We start from the raw sequence: 26,021 nt of genomic DNA on the forward strand, positions 1-26,021 counted from the left end.
AACAGAATAAGAAAATAATAAAGAGCATAAATTATTAAAATTGAAAACAGGAAAATAGTTCAGAAAGTTACTAAACTACATTCTCATGTATATTAAACAAATAATTTGAGAAGCTCTTATACTGTTTAGGAAAATAAATTCATCATTTGAACACTCTCTTCTAAGAAAAACTAACAAAAAAAACCCCTCCAGACATAGCTGGTTTCACTAGAGATTTCTATATAGTCCTATACAATCTTTCCCAATCTCTTCCAGAAAACTGAAGTGGATAAAACATTTAATTAATTTTGTGAGGCTACTATTACCCTGATACTGAAATCAGAAAGATAATACAAACTCAAAAAAAAAAAAAAGAAGAAGAAGAAGAAAACTATAGGCTAATAACCTTCATGAATATAGACAGAAAACTTCTTTAAAAATCTTAGCAAGTAGGGGGGCACCTGGGTGGCTCAGTCGGTTGAGCGTCTGCCTTCGGCTCAGGTCATGATCCCAGGGTCCTGGGATCGAGTCCTGCATCAGGCTCCCTGCTCAGTGGGGAGTTTGCTTCTCCCTCTCCCTCTGCCTGCCTCTCTGCCTCCTTGTGCTCTCTATCTCTCTGTCTAAACAAATGAAATCTTAAAAAAAAAAAATCTTAGCAAGTAGAATTCACCAATAAACACAAAAGAATTATATATAATGATAAAGTGGCGTTTATTTCTAGTATGTTAGAGGATGTTAAGACGTTCAATATTTGAAAATCAATCAATGCAATCTATCAAATTAACAGGCAAAAAAGAAAAATTGCATGATCCTATCAATCAATGCAGAAAAAGCATTCACAACATTTAACATCCACCGATAATTAGAACTTCCAGAAAAATTGAGATAAAGGGGAAATTTCTCAAACTAATAAAGATTATGTACAAAAAATCCACAACCAACATTATCCTCAATGGTGAATGCTTTCTTTCTATGATCAGGAATAAGGGAAAGATGTCTGTCTCATCACTACTATTTTACACAGTAATAAATGTTCTGTCCAGTTTAATAAGGCAAGGAAAGAAAATGAAAGACATACATTTCATTTAAAGAAGAAATAAAACCATCATTTGCAGATGACATAATTGTCTAGGTAGGCTTACCCTAAGAATCTATAGAAACGCTGTAGAACTAATAAGTGAGTTCTGGAAGTTTGACACAAGATCAATGTACAAAAGTCAATTGTATTTCAACATACTAGCAGTAAGCATCTAGACATTAAAATTAAAACTGCAATATCATATGTAATTGTTGCACAGAATGAAACACTTAGGTGGAAATCCAACAAAATATGTACAGGACTTGTATGCTAAAAATTACAAAACACTAACAAAACAAACAAAAAACATAAGTAAATGGGTACATATGCCAAATGTTAGAGATTTTGTCCATCAGTTCCCTATGGAAAATAACCCACAAGGTAATTAAATTCTATAATTAATTATTTATAGGTTGTAAATCTGCTTATTTCTTATTGTTCACCAATTTCATTATATAAAATATACTTAAGTTTTTAAAATTAACAATACATAAAATGCACATTCTTTTTTTTTTAGATCATCAATAAATGTACATTCTTGTTTCAAATAGTCAAAACAATAGAGAAGTATATATAGCCAACCTGATTTTTCCCATTTCATTCTTTCTTACAATCCAGTATCCCTCCTGAAATGTTAACGACTCTTAAAATACAGTTTTTATCTTTCTGGTGTTTTTTGGTTTTTGTTTTACATTAGATAAACATTCAAGTTGTACGTTTTGAAAACAAATGCTATCTCTCATTGCCAGGATGACGTTCAGAATTGTTAATAATGTAATATAGTATAGCATGGACACCCATTAAAAAAGACAGATCATAAACAACTGGGACACATATAATAGGGTATATGAGCTGAATAAATATCCCATATGTTATCATTTTGAACATTTTCAGGTATCAGATCTTCTTTGTGTATTGAGTATTCTTCCATTATTATGTTAGCCTTAAAAAATCCCTGTAACCTCTTATGATTAAAACATAATTCCCAGGGCACCTGGGTGGCTCAGTTGGTTGAGCATCTGACTCAATTTCCACTCAGGTCATGATCTTGGGGTCCTGGAATTGAGCCCTATCCTGGGCTCCCACTCAGCAGGGAGTCTGCTTGAGGATTTCTCTCCCTCTTCTCCTCCCCTCTCTCTCTCTCTCTCTCAAATAAATAAATCTTTTAAAAATTTTTTAAAAAATAAAACATAATTCCCAAAAACTTTTATGTTTGTCAGAATTGGATTGACTAATTTGTACGTTAGTCCATTGTGGTGCCATCTTTTGCCTCAGCTAATCAACTTTTCATTACAGGTACCATCACAACAGAGGGAGATCCCTGCTTTTATTTTTTTTCTTTCCCTATTGATAGGGCTTTCTCAGCAGGTCTCATTTAATTCCAATATTATTTTCCCATTGCTTCTGAGATGCTTCAGTTCTTCAATAAATTAGGTTCTCCTAAAATCTTCTGGAAAAAAGAACAAAAAGGCTACCTAGGACCAGGCTAGACTTTATAGTCCTAACCTCTCTTAAATGTTCTCTCAAGCTGACCAGAAGCTTAGCATGACTTGCAGTAAAGGGGTTTACCTTGTGATTAAATTGGCAGTGATCAAAATATCAGATCTATTTTGCAGAAGCAATCCTCAGATCCATTAAAATAGCCTTCAGGGCCTGTATTAAACTAGTCCTATAATGCGTTCTATTTAAATAAATAGCTTGCTTAATCAAATAATAGCTCCCCTAAAGAGCTCACTCAGTGAATGAACCTTTTCCTCTTAGGATTCTTTTCACTGCACCCAGATGTAATTTCTTTGCAAACTGCCTCTGGCAATATTTTTTTTTTTTGTCTTAATGTACAGATTTGATTTTTTTTTTTTTTATATTCAGTCTTCATAGTTTTCAGTGATTCCTAACTGAAGGGGTTTTCATTGAGAAATATTTTACACTAGGGGAATCAACTGTCCTCTCTCCCTGACCTAATCTACCTGATCCATCATGGGAATAAAATAGTATCATGGCATACCCAGGTCCAGTCAACAGCAACAGTTAATCAAATATCTCTCGTTCCTTAAATTATTTTTGATTGACTATTAACTATTTCAGGCTAGGTGCTATTCTACTAAGCATCCTAGCAGAGCAAACTTACCAAATACTGCTGTTGGCCACTATACTGCTTTTTGCCCGCAAAACTGGTTAAGTCAACCTCCCAGGATGATCTCCAACACTTCAAATTCTGCCATGAGAAGACCTGCTCTGGAGCCAGTGTTTGGTTTGTTTGTTTTTGTTGTTTTCTTTGTTTTGATCACAATGTCCTCACATTTGTATGGATTTCGCCCATTAACAACCTTCTGGAGTTTCTGTTTCCCAAATCATAAAATAGTAACAATTTACAGTGTTGCTACACAGATTCATTATGCCCAAAATAGTGCATCACACTTGGGAAATGTTTAACACATGCTGATCCTTTCTCCCTATTCATCTATTTGTTCTCTCCTTCCCTGCCCTCACCTTCTCCCCCACCTCTCTTCTCCTAATAAGTGAGGCATCATTTTTCTTCCTCCTACTTTTGAATCTGTATTTTCAGCCAAATTTACAAGATAAAATGATGTAGGAATATTGGCCAGCTGTGATGACATTGTATATGTAAGCAGTTCAGCCAACTGCCTGACAGATACTATGTAAATACTATGTCATCACAAAGAAAGAATCAAATTCATTAACGTTTTTGGTTGTTGCTGTTGTGATTGTTTTAGTTATCGTTATTGTTGCATGGAGGGGATTCTTCTAATTTTATTTTGCTTGTATTTTTAATCTAAGGGAGCATTTTTGTGTCATTCTCTTTACAAGAACTTACTCATGAACTTAGTTTACATTTACCACAATATTTGATACATTACTCATGAGTATTTTTTTTTTTACCATTATTGCTACTATCTTTGGAAATAATCATTTAGGTGCATTTCTTACATTTTTATTGCGTAATATGTTCTAGGATTTATACTAAGAACATTGTATATATTGCTATGTTTAATGCCTCAAAAGTCTTATTAAAACAGAAGCTATAACCTAAAGAAGTTAATTATTTTATCTAAAATTACACACATAATGAGTGGCAAGCCAGAATTCCCATCCCAGTCCTGTCATCCTCAACCAACACTTTTAACAACCCTGTGACATTATATTTCAGTACCTACAATTAGGGGTGCTGTCACCTAACTCGTTTGCCTCCTTCAAGCACCCTTTATCCATTTTTCATATTAAATATACAAAGCAATGTTTATAAAATATAAATCTTATCTTGTCCTTTCTTTTTTTATCCCCTAAAGTCCATCCATGGTTCCTCATTTTTTCAGGATAAAGTTCAATCTCCAAATCAATGCTGTGTCTCTTTGTGAAATGTTCTCTATTTACCATCTGCATGTGCCAAATTAAATTATTTGCAGTTTCTTCCCCCCCAAAAAATCTTGATTCCTCAAGCTGGCTGACATTTGTATTTGTTCCCTCCATCTGGATTTCTTTTCTATCTCTTATCCCTACTCATCTTTCAAGACTAAGCCCATCTATCATCCACTCAAGGAAGTTTTCTTTGATTCATTCAGGCTGAGTGTGGTGTCCCATAATTGGTTGCTCTCAGAACATCTGCTGCAAATTCCATTATATATTATAATTCATATATTATGCATTATAGCATAAATTCTGCTGCATTATAAGACTTGGTGTACTTGTGTTTTTTATAACAGAGTATGATCTGCTTGAAGGCAGAGTTGTGTTTTATTCTTTTAGCACAAGTTCTGTCAAAGAATTGGTGTTTACAAAACAATCAGTTGATTAGAATTGGATGAAATAAAACGTCTCCTGGAAAAATACACTGCCAAATCAGAATTGTCAATCACGTACTGATTCCGTATAAAAGAGTTCTTAATGATTTGTTCTCTAGGACTTCTCTATAAGACTGGAGCCACTCTGAGGCTGTGATGTGGGTAGGAATGTTCTGCCTCCATCCATGGCTAGGAGTTTGATGTTCCTGACTCAAGGGTGTCAGGGGAAATGGAAAAAATGATATCAAGTGGCAAAATTTTCAGACACAATGAGCCATGACACTGACACATCAAGAAAACCAGAGGCATAAAAAAAAAAATCCTTATAATATCTGAATTTGTCATATAGAGCCCAGAAACTACAGAGTAAAGCAAACACTATCAGAAAAGATAAAGAGACTTATTTTGTGATGTACTCTCCAAATCTATTGTTTCCAGTCTGAATCCCCTCATTGTCTATATATCAAGAATGCAACCCTAAAAACATTGACCAAGTATTATTATTGTCACATGTTTTGCCTATAGTTAAATTAGCTTTCTTCCTTATCAAGCAAAAACATCTGGAGGTTGTATTCACTGAAGTCCCCACTTCAATTTCTATCTTTTCAGCTGAAGTAAAATACAACTGTCAGTTGATACAGGTGTTGGACATAATTACGTACAAATCTACTATAGCAAACAAACGTCAGATTTTCCCTTAATAATTCTCCTTATTCTGTTCTGGATCCTGTCCAAGTCTCTTAAGATAATTTTGAGGGGAGTCCAAAAGTGGACATCACATTTCTTTTTAATAGGAAGATGATTTCTCTGACCGAGATTTACTCTCCTGTCACTAGGACTTTAATCTGTTTGCAAGGGATGGTGAAGGAGATATTTATACCATCCCACTTTCTGAGGTTCTACGTTCAGTTTTTCCATTATAGAATAGATAGCAAGCATACTGTACTCTATGCAACCTCCGTGAAGTCCTGTTTAATTCACCATATGAGTTTATATTAATTAATGCAGGAGTAAGAAGAATTGGAAAGTTGGCAGCCCAGCATTTCTGAAGCTTGAAATTCCTTAGTCAGTAAATGCATATCTCAAGTTGGCATATTAGGTTATCAGAGAAGTTTTAAAAACCTGGGGACTGAGAGTAAGCAGAATCCATACCTTGCAAGATTTATACTTGCATGCTAATGCATTCATAGAAGAATTTTGTTCACAAGTTGCTATAGATAATGTTTTCTCAACAGACTATTATTATTATTATTTTCTTGAAACCATGGTAGATGATTTGTTTAGTTTTGACATAAGTTGGATTATTTGGATTCCACAATCCTACATTTCATATGCAGTACTGCATCTTCTTAAAACAAACTCAGTAAAGACAGATTTAATATGGATTTGCACCTAGCAGTCTGTCAGCATTCTTGAATATTTTATTATCAGAACTAACAATAATAATGTTCCAAGTCCCAAGTTTATGCCAGTAGCTGAGCTGAAACCGCATTTAAGAATGATCCATTCCTTTTTAGGTCAACATTTAAATGAGAAGAAAGAGAAAAAAAAACAAAACATCGGTCTTCAGACTATGAAATTTGCCAGGCAGTGATTATATAGCCTTCCAGCTTGTATGGCATGAAAGGCAAGTGCCTGTTCTAATTGGTTTTAGGAAAATGTTTATGGGACACTGAGGTTTTGAACATGAATAGTTTTAAAACATTCACAATCAGTGCTTCTAGAGAGAGTAACTTCCTACTGAAATTAGGTATTGTGGTTTGCAGCAGTGGTTAGGAATAGAATGCACTATGGTGAATTCAGGAGAACAAATATAATTATTTTATTTTAATTTCAGTTGTAGTGCATGCATACATACTTTGACCATTATAATCAAATTCAAATCAAAGTGTCTTACAAACTCTTGAAAGACCCATTCTTCAGTTGTAGTTACCATTCTCAATCTTCAGTAAAACACCATTGGCACTGGAGAGGGAATCCAGGAAGATGAGATATTTTAGCCTTTGAGAAAATGGAAAAGACACAAATAAGATAGCAAACACCATGGAAATGAAGGAATGTAGAAAAATAACATCGTTTTCTAGGTGCCACAATCTCTTTTCCTATCTCTTTGGCTACACACTGATTAGTCACTTCTTCAAATAATTTTATGATATTGTTTTGTTTTTAATATTTAAAATATAAAGATCAGGGATTCCTGGGTGGCTCAGTCGTTAAGTGTCTGCCTTCGGCTCAGGTCATGGTCCCAGGGTCCTGGGATCGAGCCCCACATCAGGCTCCCCGCTCCATGGGAAGCCTGCTTCTCCCTCTCTCACTCCCCATGCTTGTGTTCCCCCTCTCGCTGTCTCTTTCTCTGTCAAATAAATAAATAAACTCCTTAAATATATGTATATATAAAGATCATATAGATTTTTCTTTTCAGGTTTGGTCAAAATTGAATTTTGTTTGTGATAACAAAAAGTGGTTAAGTTCCTACTGGCTCTGTAACTCTACTCTTGATGACACGTACACTTCAAAAAATGTTATCAAATTGGGAAGACCTCTATCAAAAAGAGAACTTCTGTACCGGGGCATCTGTGTGGCTCAGTCAGTTAAGCAACTGACTCTTAATCTCAGCTCGGGTCTTGATCTCAGGATCATGAGAGAATTTCAGTACCTATTGGACACATATCAGAACTGAATTTTTCACTTGTTATTTCACATGTTTGACGATTGGAATAATTTTTTGGAGCTTCTGCTTCTGGACATTTCCAACCTTGTGTCTCCTCTACCAGCCATGAACTTTTGGCTGACTCTACAATTACACTTCAAGCCATGAGCTTTGAACCCTAATATAAGGTGAGTTGGATAGATCAAGGTATAAGTATTCTTAAGAACCATACCTATACTGGAATGGCTAACTGGCTATTCATGCATGGACCGCATAAATTTACCCCATTAAATTTAAATTAAATGTATCTCCAATTCAGTATCTCTCTACTTGAATCAAGGGAAAAAGTCCTAAGGCCACTCTGATAATAGATAATAAAGGCAATCTGGAGTAGAAGACCATATTCTTAACTGACTTTAGTGAAAATACTATATTTTGAAGAGTTTGTAAGTAAACAAAACCAGCTTATTGCTAAGGTCCTTTGCAGGTATCAGAAGGGGTTCATTTAAGTGAGAAATTGATATTTCACTAATTTCACAGTAAACCTATTTCTTTTTTTTTTTTTTTTTTAGATTTTATTTATTTGCGAGAGAGAGAATAAGAGACAGAGAGCATGAGAGGGAAGAGGGTCAGAGGGAGAAGCAGACTCCCCGCCGAGCAGGGAGCCTGATGCGGGACTCGATTCCGGGACTCCAGGATCATGACCTGAGCCGAAGGCAGTCGCGTAACCAACTGAGCCACCCAGGCACCCACACAGTAAACCTATTTCTCTTGCTATGTCTTATTCAGGAATTACACTGTAGGGGTAAAAAGAGAGAAAGGGAGAAACACATTTATTAAGTTTATAGAGACCTAACATTAAAACCAAATGAAATAAACCTTTTAGACAAGCTAGCATATTTTGGAATTCTTCAGCAATTTCCATTAATCACTACGAATTTAAAACTGGAATGCTTTGAAAAGGGGCACCTGGGTAGTTCAATTGGTTAAGCATCTAACTCTTGATTTCTGCTAGGCCATGATCTCCACGTCATGAGATGGAGCCTCCTGTTGCACTTCATGCTGGGCATGGAGCCTGCTTAAGATTCTCTCTGTCCCTCTGCCCTTCCACCCAAGCCCAGCGCCCCCCCGACTCATGCTCTCATTTCCTTTGGTCTTTCTTAAAATCTAATTCAGAGATTGACAAACTTTCTGTAAAAGGCCAAATCATAAGTATTTCAGGCTTACAGGCTAGGTGTTCTCTGTTGTAACTACTCAACTCATAGATGAAATAGTTCTGTTCCAATAAAACTTTATTTATAAAAACAAGCAGAGGACGGACAGGATTTGGCTCATGGGCTATAGTTGCTGATTCCTGTGTAGTTCATTGGATGTGAAATTTTAAACATGACTTTTGAGAATAGCAGATAATACCTACATGTTATGGGCAATTTAAGTGTTTTCATGGTAAATTTTTACTGTTATGTTATTCAACCAGTCAGTGATTGAGATCCTAATGTTAGCATATGTCACAACTCCAATGTCTATGGATTATTTAGAATCTTTTGAGGACAGTTAAGTTCTCCAAAAATATTCTGTAGAATCGAAGTGACCCTAAGAAGAGATTAAGTGGTATAAAAATCACCAAGATGCCTAATGATTATATTCCTAAAGCAAAGGTTTGAGGATAAGTAAAAAAGTAGAAACACTTGTCTAAGCAATCTGCCTTTCTCTAAAGATAGTGCAAATTACATGTATACTCAAATTTCTTTCTCACATAAGAAGATGCCATGCAGAAAAAGTTTTGTTTGTTTGTGTTTTGTTTTTCGGACTAACAAACGGGGCTCAGGATAAAGAGCCTTTGGTATTTAGTTAATGCTTTGCATAAATCCAATTGGATAAAGCATGTATCCCTGTCCACAGCTTTGTTTCTCTGTTTTCTGTTTGTTTGTTTTGTTTTGGTTGTTATTCAGGAATGGGATTAGAGTGGGATATAGCCATGCTATCTGATCAACTTAATAAACAGTGAAGTGATGGTAAAGTTTATGACTTTTTCTATTGCTATAATTAAAATATATGCAAGGTACACATCCTCCCTAAAGCCTATAATTATTAAAGAGAAAAAAATGCTTAAAGTCTATAGAATCTTAAGTATTCTGGAAGACAAATAAAATGAAAATTTGGAAGAAAATATTATTTTAAATAATGCAGAAAAAAAAATTCTCTATTGTTGATTTCTATGCCCAGAACCACCAACACAGGATTAAAACAATGATAATAATAATTATGATACTACAATTATGATATTTATTTATTTATTTATTTATTTATTTATTTATTTATTTATTTATTTCAGTAATCTCTACACCCAACATGGGGCTCAAACTCACCACCCTGAGATCCAGAGTCACATGCTCTTCAGAATGAGCCAGCCAGGTGCCCTACTATCCACTCTTATATTAACATGTTTTCAATGTTGCAAATGCTTACTTGAAACCTGACTGTCCCTCAAAGGCTAAATAGCAGGTGAGGACAAAACCAACATCCCTTTAGCTCTATCAGTGATATTTTTATAGTTAAAAAACTCTACCAGTAATTGGATGTACATGTAATCGCTGCATAGCTTATAGTTTTAGCCTGTGATTTTAACAAAAAAAATAAATTCCACCTCTTTGAGCATATTTTTGAAGATTTTTAGAGAAGTAATGTTGGGGTAAAAAAATTACTGTTGATACTATTAGCATTCACGTATGTGTTAGTCAAGAGTATAGACACTTAAATGTCTTATACCCCTTTTACCTTTGAGAAAAACAGTTTAAAACATCTATATGAAGCGGGGCACCCGGGTGGCTCAGGCGTTAAGCGTCTGCCTTCAGCTCAGGTCATGATCCCAGGGTCCTGGGATCGAGCCCCGCATCGGGCTCCCTGCTTGGCAGGAAGCCTGCTTCTCCCTCTCCCACTCCCCCTGCTTGTGTTACTGCTCTCGCTGTGTCTCTCTCTGTCCAAAAAATAAATAAAATCTTTATAAAAAAAAAAAAACATCTATATGGAGCAATTTACCTGGTAAATGAGGAATGCATGTCCTTCACAAACATAATAGAGTGCTAGATTTGGGGGGCAGAGCTATCAAAGTGCTGTTTCTCTTGGATTAAAATTTTAGATTAATTCAACATTCTAGATACAATGCCTGAATTTATAGAGACACGGGTAATTTATGGTGTGACATCTTGCTGGGCAAATATATATAACTGCTTTATGTTGTTTTTGTCATAATAAAAATGTAAAGGTAGGCAATGGTATCTAAAGTTAATTGGAATTGCAAAACCCCTAGCAAAAGACATTGGTGGCTCGTGTCTTGCTTTTGTATTAAAATTATTAAGGGATCTCTGGAAATCCCCTCCTCACACTTCCCACTATACTCCCTCCAAGTAGGGTTTTTTATTGGTTTTTAGTGTTTTCTTGATGTTGCCACTGTACTGCTAAAAATACCATCTTCCAAAGTGTAGCATTAGGCAGAGAGTGGCTTCCAGAAACAACATTTCAAAAGGGCTGGTATATTAGTATTTAGTTTGGATATATATATTTTTTTCTTTTTAAAGCAAAATATCTAAGACATAGCATCCCCCAAAATATACTTGCAAGGCAAACGATCCTGTAAAAAGTTAATGGCAGGGCGCCTGGGTGGCTCAGTCGTTAAGCGTCTGCCTCCGGCTCAGGTCATGATCCCAGGGTCCTGGGATCGAGTCCCACATTGGGCTCCCTGCTCGGCGGGAAGCCTGCTTCTCCCTCTCCCACTCCCCCTGCTTGTGTTCCTGCTCTCGCTATCTCTCTCTCTGTCAAATAAATAAATAAAATCTTAAAAAAAAAAAAGTTAATGGCAAAATCCCCTCCCTTCTACTAAAAAGTTCTTTCCCAGGTATTCAGACGTGTGGACTCTAGAGCCAGGACCATTTCATGTTCAGAAGATGAAAAAGCAACCAATGTGAGGAGAGAGGCCCCTGACGCTTACATGCTCTGTAATCACTGAAACACAGAACTTAAAACGTCACTCCACCTTGCTATGTTTTACTAGGCTTTATTTTGAAACATAAAAGATATAATCCACATTAGAACACTTGCCATATAAAAGCCATATAATGTTACACAAATTGGTAAAATGTGTACAGTTCTTCAGGCTCACCTGAAATTGCTAACAAGCAGGCTCCCAGACCCCCAGAGCTCAACACTTTGAAACAGAAGGGCCTTAGGCCATTGAGAATTCGGAGGGGAAAATATATTATGCCCCCTCCCCCAACAGAACAAGTGATAGAATACCAACGACAATAAAGCCCCTGGAACCACGGCACCTCACAAATGAATCATCACAAGTGAAATCTAACTCATGTGAGCAGGTGTAGAGCACATTGACTACCAGCAGCTATTGTGAAACAAAATCTTCCTCCACCAATTTTAACCAGGTGTAGAAATCAAGGCAGCATAATTTCAGTAAACTTTGCATTTTAATTTTTCATTAACTTATTTAATTCCAGGTTCTCAGCCAAAACCACTACATTAATAATAATAAATGCCTTTAGACTATGTGGCCTGGATGATCAAAGGGAGTCGGGACCACTAGCAAGTTACAGACGTCAATGGCAACCACTTAGTCCACGGCAGTGCTAACGTGTTAATGTAATGATAAATATTTAAGTTTAATATTTAAATTTAGCTTGTTGATGAAACTGCTGAAGATCTAAAGCAGATGAAGCTTCTCTTATTTCAAATAGTAAGAAAAATATGAGATAATATGAGAAAGAGAAAAAAGAAGTCTCATGTAGCAACATTTTAACTTCAGAAGTTTATAGGCTTTGTAGTACATTTAAGATGAATAAATTTAAAGTGTGTAGGGAATAGGGGACAAGGATATATTGAAACAATACAAAGGAATACAAACAAAGATGCTATAGAGAATATTTATACAGGTATTTGCACAGAATGCATTGCAATGTAATGCCTCATGGATACATTTCCAAACTTAAAGTCAAACTAACAACAACAGAAACTACTAATGGATAACATTAAGTAGCAGGTCACACTGAATTCCCGTTAACTGTTGAAATTAATGTTTTCTAACCATTTACAAGACTGCAATGTTTTTGATCTGTCTTTATTGTATTAACCTCCAAAACACAAAGTAAAACAATAACAACAGCAAAAGGTTGAGAAATAACCTTAAGATGATTTTTTTTAAATAATGGAATTTATGTGTGTGCTCTCAAATGTGGTGACTTCAATTCAGATTGTACTTATTACCATAATAAACAATTATTATTTCAGTGATCCCACCATGCATGGAATGGGATTCTAAGAAAGCACTATATTACTAAATTAAAGTCCTTTCTTATTTTGCCTATTCTTATTATGTTGTTATGTGTTTAAAAAAGCTAACAATTCCTTAGTAAATTAAACATACAAGTAGCACTCATTTCCGATTTTGATTTTATTATAAATCTGTAGGTAATAAGTAAGGTTGACTAAAGTTTTAATTTCTTTCCTTACACCTATTAGAGAAAGGCTTAAATGAGAAAACAAACAAACACACAAACAGTGAGAAGGCAACAAAATCAATGGAAGCAGAATATTGGATAATCATGAGTAGTCAAGATGTCCATACTGGTCAATCCAGTATTTCTTTCTTTTTTTCAAAAACTCCCTTTAATGAAGCCAAAGTAATACTTTTAAAATATTTTTTCCCAAAACTTCTTTTAAAATGTTTTAATTCATTTTCAAATTAAGAACTGCACAGCACAGCTACTAATATTACATTTCTAATTAAAATGCCAGTATATTATTTGTATAACCATGACCTAAATTTCAACATAGTCCTTACATTTTTAATGAAGAACATACTTATAGTGTCTGCCTCAGAATTGGTTCTGATTTCATTTAAGGCAACTCAGAATGTTTTTGAAAACAATGACCACCATTTACAGCTTTTATTATTTGTAAAGCTAAAATTCAAGCCCAAGTAGTGTAGATTCAGAGTGATGTTCAAATGGGACAATGAAGAGTAAGGAGTTTGTTGGCTCTAACTCATGAATCCAATGTGTTTGCAATGTGTGAAAATAAGCGTTCTACTTCAGTGGGCTTCAGAGGTAGCTACTTGTCTACCAGAACCAATATATGTTCATTTATGTGTGGGTGGTATATCCTGAGCAGTAGCTAGGGAATATACTGAGTAATGGTAAAGAATAAAGGGGAGATTGCTGATCTCAGGACTCCATGGGTACCTTAGTCTGTTCATGCTACTATAAAGATACTATCAACTAGGTGGGTTTATAAACAACAAATATTTATTTCTCACAGTTCCAGAGACTGGAAATCCTAAGGACAAGGCACTGGCAAATTTGCTTTCTGATGACAGCCCATTTTGTGGTTCTCAGACAGTGCCTTCTCCCTGTGTCCTCCTCACATGGTGGAAGGGCGAGGGAGTACTCAGGGGCCTTTTTGATAAGGGCATTAATCCTGTTTATGAGGGCTCTGCCCTTACAAACTAATCACCTCTTAAAGGCCACACCTCCTAATACCACATTGAGCATAAGATTTCAACATCTGTATTTTAGGGGGACACAAATATTCAATCCGTAGCCATGGGTACACTAAAATAGTTTATCTGGGAGATGGAGGGTGAGGGTTGAGTCTTTGAGGAGATATGCAATTAACTATATAGTTATGAGATCAGAGATATTACTTGAAGAAAACTTATGCTATGGCAGTGATTTAGTTAAATAGAAATGTGAGAAATTATGTGTTTAATACCAACAATGTCTTGGCAGTATTGAGCATTAGACCTTAGAGCCTAGAACATGAAACACTCCCACATTATTTAGGAACAATTTGGCAGAAGGCCTGCATCTAGTTTTACAGGGCAATCTGGCTATGTTCAGAGGAAAAAAAAAAAAAAAAAGATAAAAAGATAACTAGATCCAGTAAAAACTGTAAAAAATAGCTGAAGAAACTAAATAAGCATAATAAATAGCAGATTCATTAACCAATGTGGCTGAACTTGTATTTTTCCTTTACGAAATATTATATAGAGCCTGTAAATAACACTGTTTCTCCATCTAATTATTTTTAAATGCTATGGATTTTGGAGTCAACATATGCTACATTTGACTGCACTGCTTTTACTCATTATTGTATTGACTCTGAAAGTTTCCAGTCTTGAGTGGAGTGCACAGCAAGAGAAGGTGTATAGGTTGAGCCACTTCCCAAAATCATTAACTCTTCCAGTAAGGGCTTATAAGTTATTAGTTTCCATAAAGCTCCAAGTATCCATTACAGTTTATGTCATACAGAGCCTACAACAAGCCTCAGAACTGGAGTGAACATCACCATGGGTTTATTCTCCTTTTAGGAAACAGCTCCTGATTAACTAGTGAACCCTCATAGAAATAACATATCTGACCATAGAAATAACATATCTGACCATGGGAGTCAAGCTGCCATCGATGGTTGTTATGTCTTTCAATGACCCATCCATTGACCAACCAACAAGGTTCTATCTTTAGGTAAGAATATGAAGAAGGGGTCTGAGCAGGTACTGGAGTCATATGCATATTTCATGATCAGAGACCTCATACTGTCATCTGGCCTACACTGCCACAGTGTTGACTTTCCCTCAATACATCTTCATGATTGTATGGAGAGTTTCTTTTCAGCATTTGAATAAACATTAGGAAGATGGTATCAGTCTGGTTAATAAATGGCCTCACATGCAGCACAGACCCTAGCTCTCTGTGTGGCTAATGCATTGCGTTAGCGTTCAGAGATATCCTAGAAAGAAATGAGAAATGCTAAAACGTCTCATGGACTGAATATCAAGAAGTACAACTTGCTCTCTACTTTGCCAGGAAGAAAATTGGCATATTAGAACCTAAAGCAATTCATGGACCATTTATAAAAATGGTCAAGGACTTGTAAGAAGAAGAATGGATAATTGGTAATAAGAAGTTTGTAAACAGATTTTATAAAAGGTCTTTTCAGAAAGGACCCGGAGTGTGAGAACATGTATAGTTTGTAAATATTTGCTCTAACCACCACAGAAGCTCTCACATATCAAATGCAGTAGGTTGAACTCCTCTGAAAATGTAAGTAAGTAAACCTAACGTCCTCCTAATGAAATTAATAGCAAAAAGGACCATGCTAGCAGGTGGGGGGGGTATTAATAGCTTCAATGATAATTCTCTCTGTAGCAAGGCCACACTGACTCTCCTGTTGTTTAAGTACAAAACTGATGCTAAGTGCCTCCCTTCGGCAGCAAACAACTTCATTCTCCAGCATGATCTCAAGGCCGCGTAATGGAAATGAGAGCAATCCTTAATGAATAGGGTATAGTCCCTGCCACATGTATAAATATTGCCTTTTGTGATCATCACGACTAAAGGTGCACCTGCATTATATCAGACCTCTTCCTACATGGAAGAGAAGGCATTTATCCTTTACGGAATGCATGCTTAACGTTCGCTTTACTTGACATGCTTCTACTAGTGCCACCACCATGGGCTTAGGAAACAAAACAAAACTGGCATTGTTAAGGTGAAATATAGCCTATGCTATAAATCAGAGATGTGTGTATTAATGAACCCATTTGATGCTTCCTGATACCTCCACTCTGGTTAGTGTGGAGGTATTCCTGATACCTCCTTCCTACAAAAGGAAAGTGACAGAAGCAGATGGATGACCTAAGCACACATTAGGCAGGACTTCAAAAGTCACATATTTCTTGAGAATACAGATTTTGATCGTGAAGTGCATTAAAGAATCTCTCCTGCACCTGAAGTAATGTCTGGAGGAAAAGGGAATGTGGAATGGATAGCAGAGTAGGAACATTAATGCAAACTTTGGCTAATTGACAAGCTGTGGAATGAAGAAGGTAGTCTCCAACCGATTTCCTTTTTTCCTTCTTTTTTCCCCAACATTAACTGTGAAAATTGGTGGTGTTCATCTTTAAGATTTGGATTATAGATTGCCACATATAGAGGAAAATTTCGTGGAACTGGATGCAGATGTTGATGGAAACTTTGTGTGCCCCTCTTTGGGAAGAAGGTAAGTTCAGGTCCCATTACCTGCTTTCTGAGTTTGGATAAAAATCAAAATGTATCTTTATATCTGTCACTGTAGAGTAAACAAAAGGGAAGCTACCTCAGCATTTTAGTGATTGCACTGTGGGTTCCAGCTCTCTGTAATAGCTCCAATTCTTTCTAAGGCGAGTGCAGAACTTGCAAATATAACTATTCAAATAGATATTATAAACTCCAGAAGTAGAGAATGAGTTTTCACTGCTCTTTGCTTTATTTGAGGGTTGAGCCAACTGCTTGAACAATGTCAGCTTTGGAAGAGCCAATATAAAAGCAAGAGGCATTGTTTAAGATTTTCTTTAAAGCATGAACCTTACAGTAAAAAATACTCCCTCCATGAAGGCCGCTTTGCATCTGGCACACTTTCTGTGGCCTTTATCGACTAGATATTGACAGAAAATTTGAATGAGAAATGATTTCTAGGATTTCATTAGTCAGTAACAAATGAGCTTTTGAAAAATGCCAATATGTCATTAACACCTTAACAAAAATTAGTTTATTGGATTTATCATGTTACCTACTAATTTCTACTTTCAAAATTCCCAAGAGTTCAATAATTAGGTGGTTTATGCTTCTTAGAAAATGTAATTCTCCAGGTTAACAGGCTCCTGATAGGCCACTTGATCATTTTTACTCTTATGCCTGCACAGGCTGCTCCAAAATATAGCCTTCAAGGATTATCCACGACACACAGGACTATGGTCAATATCCACAGTCCCTGAGAAATGAGTCCCAGGAGACTAAGCAAAGACAAATGGCCAGTGTGCTACCTGTGCTCTAGGGCATGCCAAACATAACTTCAAGATTTGTTCCATATAAAATCTTTAAGCTCTTCGTGCAAAACGATGTTTGTGATGCTTCGAGGGATGAAGTCCCTACTCACCTTCTTCCAGCAGGTAGAGGACCTGGCAGGGTGTTTGATCATACTTACACTGATTTTTTTGCCCCCCTCCCCTCACCAAGTCCCTTTCTCTCCAATATATCAGTGACAGAATGGACGAAGTTAGCACCATTGTTATCAAGATAGCTGTATGAATTCACGCTGAGCAGAGCATGTTCTATATGCTTTTACACATTAGTGGGAGACCTTCTTTGGTTTTATGCATGCAATTAAAATTCCTTGCTATCCTCAGATCTGTTCCATCTAGCTCATCATTCAGGACCCATTTATGTAATGAAAAAAATCAGCCAGAGGAGGCAGTGGTGAAGACATCACAAAGAACTACTATACATATTTGTGAACAAGCTTTTAGGTATGTTTGTATTATCTTGGTTAAATACCTAGGAATGGAATGGCTGAGTCATTGGGTAGATATATGATCAAATAAACTGTCCAACTGGGGCATTATCTTTGAATATTTTCATATATCATTAAATAATCTTTTATAGCACACTGTCATTACCTATGGGGCATTACATCTTATTGGTTATTCCATCATTTATTAAAATACTCCCCAAGGACTGGGTATTAAAATATTGCCATAATTTAACCTATTAAAATAGATCAGTAAAGAATTTTTTTTTCATAAGCCTTTATCTCTAACTCCAATTACTTGTGTTTTTTTATTTTTAATTTAATTTTATTTTATTTAGGTAATCTCTACACCCAATGTGGGCCTCAAACTCATGACCTTGAGATCAAGAGTCACATGCTGTACCCACTAAGCCATCCAGGTGTCCCCACTTTGATTACTTCTTAAAACATACTACAATCAGTGGAACTATTGACATTTTTAGATCAATAGAGTTATATTTTTAAAGACTTTAAAGTTTTTAAGTATACAACAAAGTTTTAGGTATACAACAAAATAGAGAGGAAGGTACAGAGATTTTCCATATACCCCCTACCCCACACATGCAAAACCTCCCCTACCATCAACATCAATCATCAGAATGGAACATTTTTACCAAAGATGATCCTACATTGACACGTCATAGTCACCCAAAGTCCATAGTTTAACATAGTATAACTTAGGAGTTATATTTTTAAGTCTCCTCTTATATAGTATCAAACTGATTTTCTGAAAGGTTGCAAAATTATATACTTTCAAAGAACGAAAGAAAATATCTGAATTAAACTTTTACTACACCCCCAATTTTTTTTCCTACAAAGTTTCATATATGCAGAAACCAAATCCAGCTGAAGTTCTTGGCTAAATCTATGCACTTCATGCAGAGTAGAAATGAAGACATGGAGGTTTGCTCTTCCCCCAGAAATGTTCAGCTCTGTCTATCCTTCCAGCTTCCCTGACTACATACCAGTCTTTCTCGGAGTAGCAAGAATGGGTTCCTAATTCATAATGATGCAAAATAGCTAGCTCAATGTTTGGCACATTTCAAACACTGAATGAATATTGGATGTTACTTTTATTTTCATCACTCTATTATTTGTATGCAAGGAATATGTATTTATAATTTCCGTTTCTAATTTTGAAAAAATAGATGACATAAGCTTAGTTGCTAATTGTTCTGTCTCTGTTTTGGGGATCCTTTTAACTGGTAATTTTCTCTGAGGCAGTGAAAAAAAAAATACCATTCCTAATGCGATGGCTAATTTTACATGTCAACTTGGCAGAGCCAGGAGGTGCCCAGAAATTTGGTCACAAGTTATTCTGGGTGTTTCTGTGAGGGTGTTTTGGATGAGATTAACACTTGATTTGGTAGACTGACTAAAGAAGATTGTCCTCCCTAATATGGGTGGGCCTTATCTAGTCAGTTGAAAGCCTAAATTAAAAAATAAAATAAAAAGACTAACCCTTCCCTCAGTGAGAGAATTCTTCCTGCATGACTGCCTTTGCATAGAAACATTGGCTTTTTCTTGCCTTTGGAATCACTCAAACTAAAATATCATCAGGTCTTCCTGGGTCTCTAGACTTTCAGCCTTGGGACTGGAATGATACCATCAGCTTTCCTGGGTCACCTGCTTGATGACTCAACCTGCAGTTCTTGGGAATTGCCAGACTCCATAATCATGTGAGTCAATTCCTCATAATGCCTCTCTGGAGATCTCTGATTAATATGCCTAGTTTATAGAATTCAACAGAATGAATTAAGCACCATACTTGGAAAATGTGGAAAACATAGACTTTGAACAGTGAACACTTGACTAGACTTAGTCAAGTCCAAAACCTAGACATTAAGTTCTTTTTTCTTAATCAGCAACCAAATTTGGAGGAAGGCTACAAAATAATCTCTCTCACACACACATTCAAGCTAAAAGCTTTCTACCTAAGAAAATAATGTGGATACACCTGAGAACAAAGCCCAAGGTTCTTATTCTCAACCCTAGAAGTCATCCTGTTCTCCTTCTGTCTATTTTGACTGAGAGCTTTAATGCTAGTTGTAAGTCAGGCTACGTGTAACTAGCAAAAAAGGGCCTTTAGAACTGATATGAAATCCATAGTTTGAAGAGTAAGAAAAATTACTAGCTAGTGAGAAAAGAACTCATTTCTCTGCAATTACTTGCCTGAAGAAACCAACTGGAAACCTGAGGGATAAAATAGAGCTTCACTCAACCTTAGTGTCACCCCCTCACCTACTCCCTCCGAAGAAATGCTTATCTAACTTTACAGAAGGAAAATTGACAATCTCTCCAGGTTGACCTTTATCTTTAGACAAATTTCTTTGTATGGTGGGGTATTCCTCTGAGGTCTCAAGAGGTTGTTTTCAAGGAGGTATTAGTTTATATTGGAGAGGAACAGAGCTTTACTTTCTAACATTAGGTGTATTCAAATGCATTATCTCCTTTGAAATATGTTTTGAAATGCTTTACAGCCACCCTGCATTCATCTGTCCTGAAGTAGAAATGAAGTACACACTCCTCTGTGCATTCAGAATGTCTGTATATATCCTTCTGATAAAGTCTTTGTATTGTTATATTTCAAAGAACATATCAGAGTGGCTTTGCTGAGATGTTAAAAATGATTATTCAGTTATGTTATTTAACTAGATGGTATTTTATTGAAACTTTATATTGGAGTTTTAAATGAATTTTATAGTACTTTAAAATACCTTCCCACTTTTGAGATAATCTTTGTTCAAGACAGAAAGCAGGAACAAAACATACCTCATTTCGATGTTCCATTTCTTGCAAACAAACAGGGCCTTTGTTGTGTGCAATTTCTAGGCAGTTCTTGCAACTATTTTCATCATTAATTCAATAAACATCTATTAAATGGCTTCCATATACAAAGCATTGTACTCTATCACTAGATTTTTATATTTTATTATGTTGCTGCCCTAGAATACAGGCCTACCTGGGTAACTTGGTATTATATATTGCATGTTAGTTCTGTTGCTCAGAAATCATTGAATTTTGGAGCTTTAATTATCCCAACACCTTTAACTCCCTAATTTTCAGGAACTCTTTTTAAAATAGATAATTCCTTCATGTCACTTTACAACTGAAAAAAACGTGTTTTTTTATTATATTCAAGTTAAAGTCCAAATTCCTTACCAAGACTAAAATTTACTTCAGAATCTTATCATTTCAGCCTCATGTCATTTTCCTTCCCAAATATGTGCATATATGAACTGTATAGTACCTACATTCACATATGTACACATATACACACATTATATATATATACATATAAAATAGTTGTAAGTCACACACACATTCACACATTATATATCTATAATATATAATATATATATTAATAAAATATATCTATATATCTATGTATCTATCCATCCCCGTTCTTTGGTTTTATTTTGTTTGTATAACTACTCATTAATTGTACATTACTTCTTTGAAAAGGCCCTATTTCCTTTCTTGGACAGTAGAATTAGTCACTTAATCCATTATTCTCCTGTATCAAATTCTTATTAGAGGGCTCATTGCATCATTCTGTACATTTTTATTTATATTTTTAATACTATATTATTTTGTGTTGCCCATTAAGTTCTTTTTTTTTTTTTTTTTTGTCCATTAAGTTCTTAGATATAGACATTTTTGCCTGGGGATATTCATAAACTGATCAGAGCTTGGTATACCATTACCATTCGATACATACCTGAATGAGAAAATGATAAAAGGAGTAGAGAAATTAAGACCTTAAACAATTAAGTGATTTACTCAAAGTCAGTGACAAAAATCAGAACTGGGATTCAATTTGTTTTGTTTTGTTTTTAAGAGAGAGAGAGTGTGAGGGGGTAGTGTGGGGGGAGGGAGAGAAGGAATCTTTAGCAGACTCCAGATCCAGCACCGAGCCCAACATGGGGCTTGTTCTCACAAACCTGAGATCATGACCTGGGCCAAAATCAAATCAGACACTTAACCAACTGAGCCACTCAGGTGCCCCAGGATTTAAGGTTTTATATCCCTTGTACAAGGCTCATATCTTTACTTCCTACTACCTTGGTAATGATGGGTGACATTTTCTAGATTCATACAGTGTAGAAAAAAATATAATACCCATACCTTTGGGCCAGGAGCTTAAGAACAAAGATAAAGATAAGACAAATGATAAAAATGGCAACAATTTTTACTCCCAGCAGTAATTTGACTGATGGGCACACACTTGCTTTTGAGGCCATTCACATACACTCTAGATTCTCCCCTGTGGAGGAGAAGTGGGCTTTGCCTGGGAAGAAAGCCTGAGGGTGGCACCTTGCCTCTCTGGGAATGCAGCGCCCCTTAACTCTGCAGACTGTGATCAGAGAGAGGCTCACTTTCCTGGTGTTGTGGTAGTCTGGGAAGGTAGGACACCAGTTACTCTAAAAAAAAAAAAAATACCTCACTAGACCTTCTGTGACCTGTTATTACTGCATAAACAACTGTATGCCCATAGTTCACAAGGCTTCAGCGCTAAGCTGAAGTGTGACTGAGCAGAGAATCAGATCAAAGAAGGAAGGAAGGCAGGGAAGTCAGGAAGAAGGTAGGCAGGCATGGAGGCAGGAAAGCAGGAAAGAAAAAGAAAAGAAAGAAAAAAAGGAAGGAAGGGAAGGAGGGAGGAAAAGACTATTCACTTTATTTTTCTGAGGGTATAACCCTATACCATCTGGAGAGACAGGGATGAATTTGACAACAAATAATCAAAACGGGGTGTCAGTATTTCATTAATTTGACAAACTTATCCTGAGCAATTACTGGTCTGTGGTTAGGATTTGAGAATATATACCTTTGTTGAAGAAAATAATCCTCATCGGAGAGGGAAGAGGTAAAAGGTAAGAAGCCCATGAACAAAGGCATGAAGTGTGGTACAGACTACATACAGTCTGGTGCTAATAATATCACTCAATATTTATTTAATTAAAAAGGAAAGATCAAGGGAAACCTGCTGAGGTGGTGGGGCGCCCGCCTGCGCGAATTGGAGCCTGGCAGGGAAGGTGGGCGCGGGAGGCGGGGCCCAGGGCGTGGGGTGGGGAGGGGTACTGGGTGCCCCACCTGTGCAACCCCCCCCACGGATGCTCCAGTCGGTCTAGGACCACTAGCTGTGCCTCACTGCTGCTCTAGGGCCCGGAAAAAACGAAAAAACAAAAAAACAAAAAGGAATGATCTAAATTTGAATTTTACTTTAAATTGCCAGACCCTCAAAGTTAGGAAATTGAGACCATTTTGTTCTGGTCTCTCTGGCATAATCTTTTCTCAGTCACTTCAGTAGTTTTATTGAGTAGATCAAATTATATACTATTACCCAGTTTGGGGGGTAGGGGGAATCCAACATTAAATCACTTATATGCAAGAAATATATTAAACTTTTATTTGTCTTTGGGGTTTTCCAAAAACCATGAAAAAAATCTTCTGATACTATTATAATTACAAATCTTAGGGATGATACCTGTTTGCAACTAGCAGAATTTTTTTTTTTAATCAATAGATTTAAAAAAAAAAGCTGCTTAGTGATGTAGGAAAGATTTTAGAGTTCACAGCCCATGGCCAAGAAAGAATTCTTGAGACGTCTGTCTTTGGTGCAAAAAGGTGATTTTATTAAAGCATGGGGACAGGACCCATGGGCAAAAAGAGTTGCACTGGGGTCATGAGGGGTAGCCCATCATATACTTTCAAGTTGGGAGGGGTTTAGGAATAGCATAAGTCTCTAAGGAATTTGGAAGCAAGGTTTCCAGGACCTTGAGGGGGCTAGCTATTGTTGGGAAAGGGTCATTTATTACCTTCTAACAAAACTGTAGTCTTGAGACCCTTCAGATATATATTGGTGGGCCATATGCTTGGTGGATGATTGCCAACAGGTATCTTTGTGGGGGGGGTGGTTAGAGATAAAGGAAATTTCTAAAGGAATTTTTATATGTTAAAGCAGGCTTACAGGATCCTGGCGGGGGCGTGGGGGTGGGGTGGGGTGGGGATCAGGCTAGATTGCCTTTTGCCCTTAGCCAAGTGTTAACATCTCAACATGGAGGCAGCTGAGTCCCTAGAGGAGTGTCACTCTGCCTGTTTCAAGGACTTGTCCATGGGCTGTAAGTAGTAAGGAAACTTAATAATATTGCTTCTGCCTTTGCTTCCCACATCACTTAGCAGTAATTGAATACTTAGATGGCAGACATTAGTCTGAACAATTTGTACCTGTTATTTAAAGGTTGAAACAAACTTTAAATAGATACTATTATTATTTTCAATTTGCAGATTTGAAAACTGAGACATAAAGACATGTTCTCAGGGTCACAGTCAAAGTGTGCCCTCAGTGTTGTCTAGACAGGGGGATGCCAGAAGCTGGGCTCATTACAGACCATTATACCATGGCCTCTGTCATTTAATATGGTCACTGAAGACATTTTAAATGAGTTGTGCATGTCTTTTGAGATTATCATTTTTGAAACTTTACGCCTATATAAATAGCTTTCAGAAACTTAAGAATCCTTGAATTATGCTTTGCTTCCAACACAAAACTTTGAACAAAGAAATTAAAAAATCTAGAATTATTAGATATACCATTCAACTTCATGCCAACTATTCTCTACCCACTATGTGATATGACATACTAGGGAGACTGGAGTAAAAACTCTGTGACTTTAAATATCATTTACTAAATACACAATCTAAAGCAGAATGCTGTACCTTTTTGAGCCCCAATATTCTAATTTATCCTGTGAAGTTTTTGTGAAGTCTAAGTGGCATAAATTTTTTGCACAATAGTGAAATGTATTTATATTAGTTTTGATGGTGGCAAAACTCTTTGAGTTTATTTAACAAAAATCTTCAATGATAACAATATATTCCTTAAGTCATGGCCACAGTAAATGCAAATTGAGGCAAAGAAAACTAAATTGCTCTGCATAATAAAAGATGCATTTATAATATTTGCTTGTCACAAAAGAGAGGTGAGGTAAGTGGCCTGGCAAGGAAACAAGCTGGATGAGGATAAGCATCATTAAGAACAGGGAAGGAAGGAGGAATCACAATGTGGGATAGGGTTGTGTGGAGGGAAGAACATTCCAGCAGTGAAAGCAGCAGGTTTATTTTAGGTCAAGATTGTCTATTGTCTATATTCAACTTTATTTCTTTTTGTAATAAGCTAGAAAGAAAAGTCTTCTGACACTCCCCAAATTTAGTCAAAGGTTTGTATACACACAGTCTCATCTTCCTTATATTTTGTATGGGCTTCCCAGGGCAAACATGACGCAGAATACAGGCAACATTCTCGGAAGGTGAGACCAAGAGTGAGATGGAGCATTTCCTAGAAGCAGAATTCTGGTTCAGAAGTTACAAAATGAAATGGGCGTTCCTGTCCCCTTCCCCATACAATTCCATGTGAGGTTTCTTCGCCTGTGTGGGACTACAAAGTAAAGGGAAATGTTAAGCCTTGGGGTGTCCTGCCTTCAGCATCACATTCATAAGAGTTTTCTATGGTCCCCTGTATAGAATGGATATCCAAAAGACACAGTCCATTTTACTTCTTTTTCACCAGGATAAGGGAAGCAAAAATGTTTAGCTATGCATCCATCCTTTCCTCTTGTTTTTTGGTTTTGTTGATATTAAGTGCTAGCCAAAGCAGGGAGAAAGAGGGATTTCTTTTTCTTGGTGAACCCTGGATGTTTAATCCCATGGTCAGGAAAGTGCCTAAACTGTCACTGCTCTGTATCCTGGAATTTCCAAAATTGATCATCATCTCCTCCTATTTACTTTAAATCCTTAGGCAAGAAATACTGTTGAAGAATAGTTCTTCAAGAGACACGTCCTCACTCACTGAAGCAATGGGCCTGGGTTCTCTCAGAGTTCGGGCATGGCATTTGGAGGCACAGGAGAGAGCTGGAACAAGGTCTTTGGTTTTGCCAGGATCATAGACCTACCGGAGGAGGTAAGAGTAGAAACAAAGAACGTATTCAGGATGGGAATGCTATACCATAGATTTCTTGTTTTATGTAATACTATAGAATACCGTATACTATATAATTTATATAATAGCACTACAATGGCAAATTCACCGCTTTTTTGTCATGTATTCATGCAAGAAATATTT

The sequence above is a fragment of the Neomonachus schauinslandi genome, chromosome 2, assembly GCF_002201575.2.
Source record: "Neomonachus schauinslandi chromosome 2, ASM220157v2, whole genome shotgun sequence".
In the NCBI taxonomy this organism is placed as follows: Eukaryota; Metazoa; Chordata; class Mammalia; order Carnivora; family Phocidae; genus Neomonachus; species Neomonachus schauinslandi.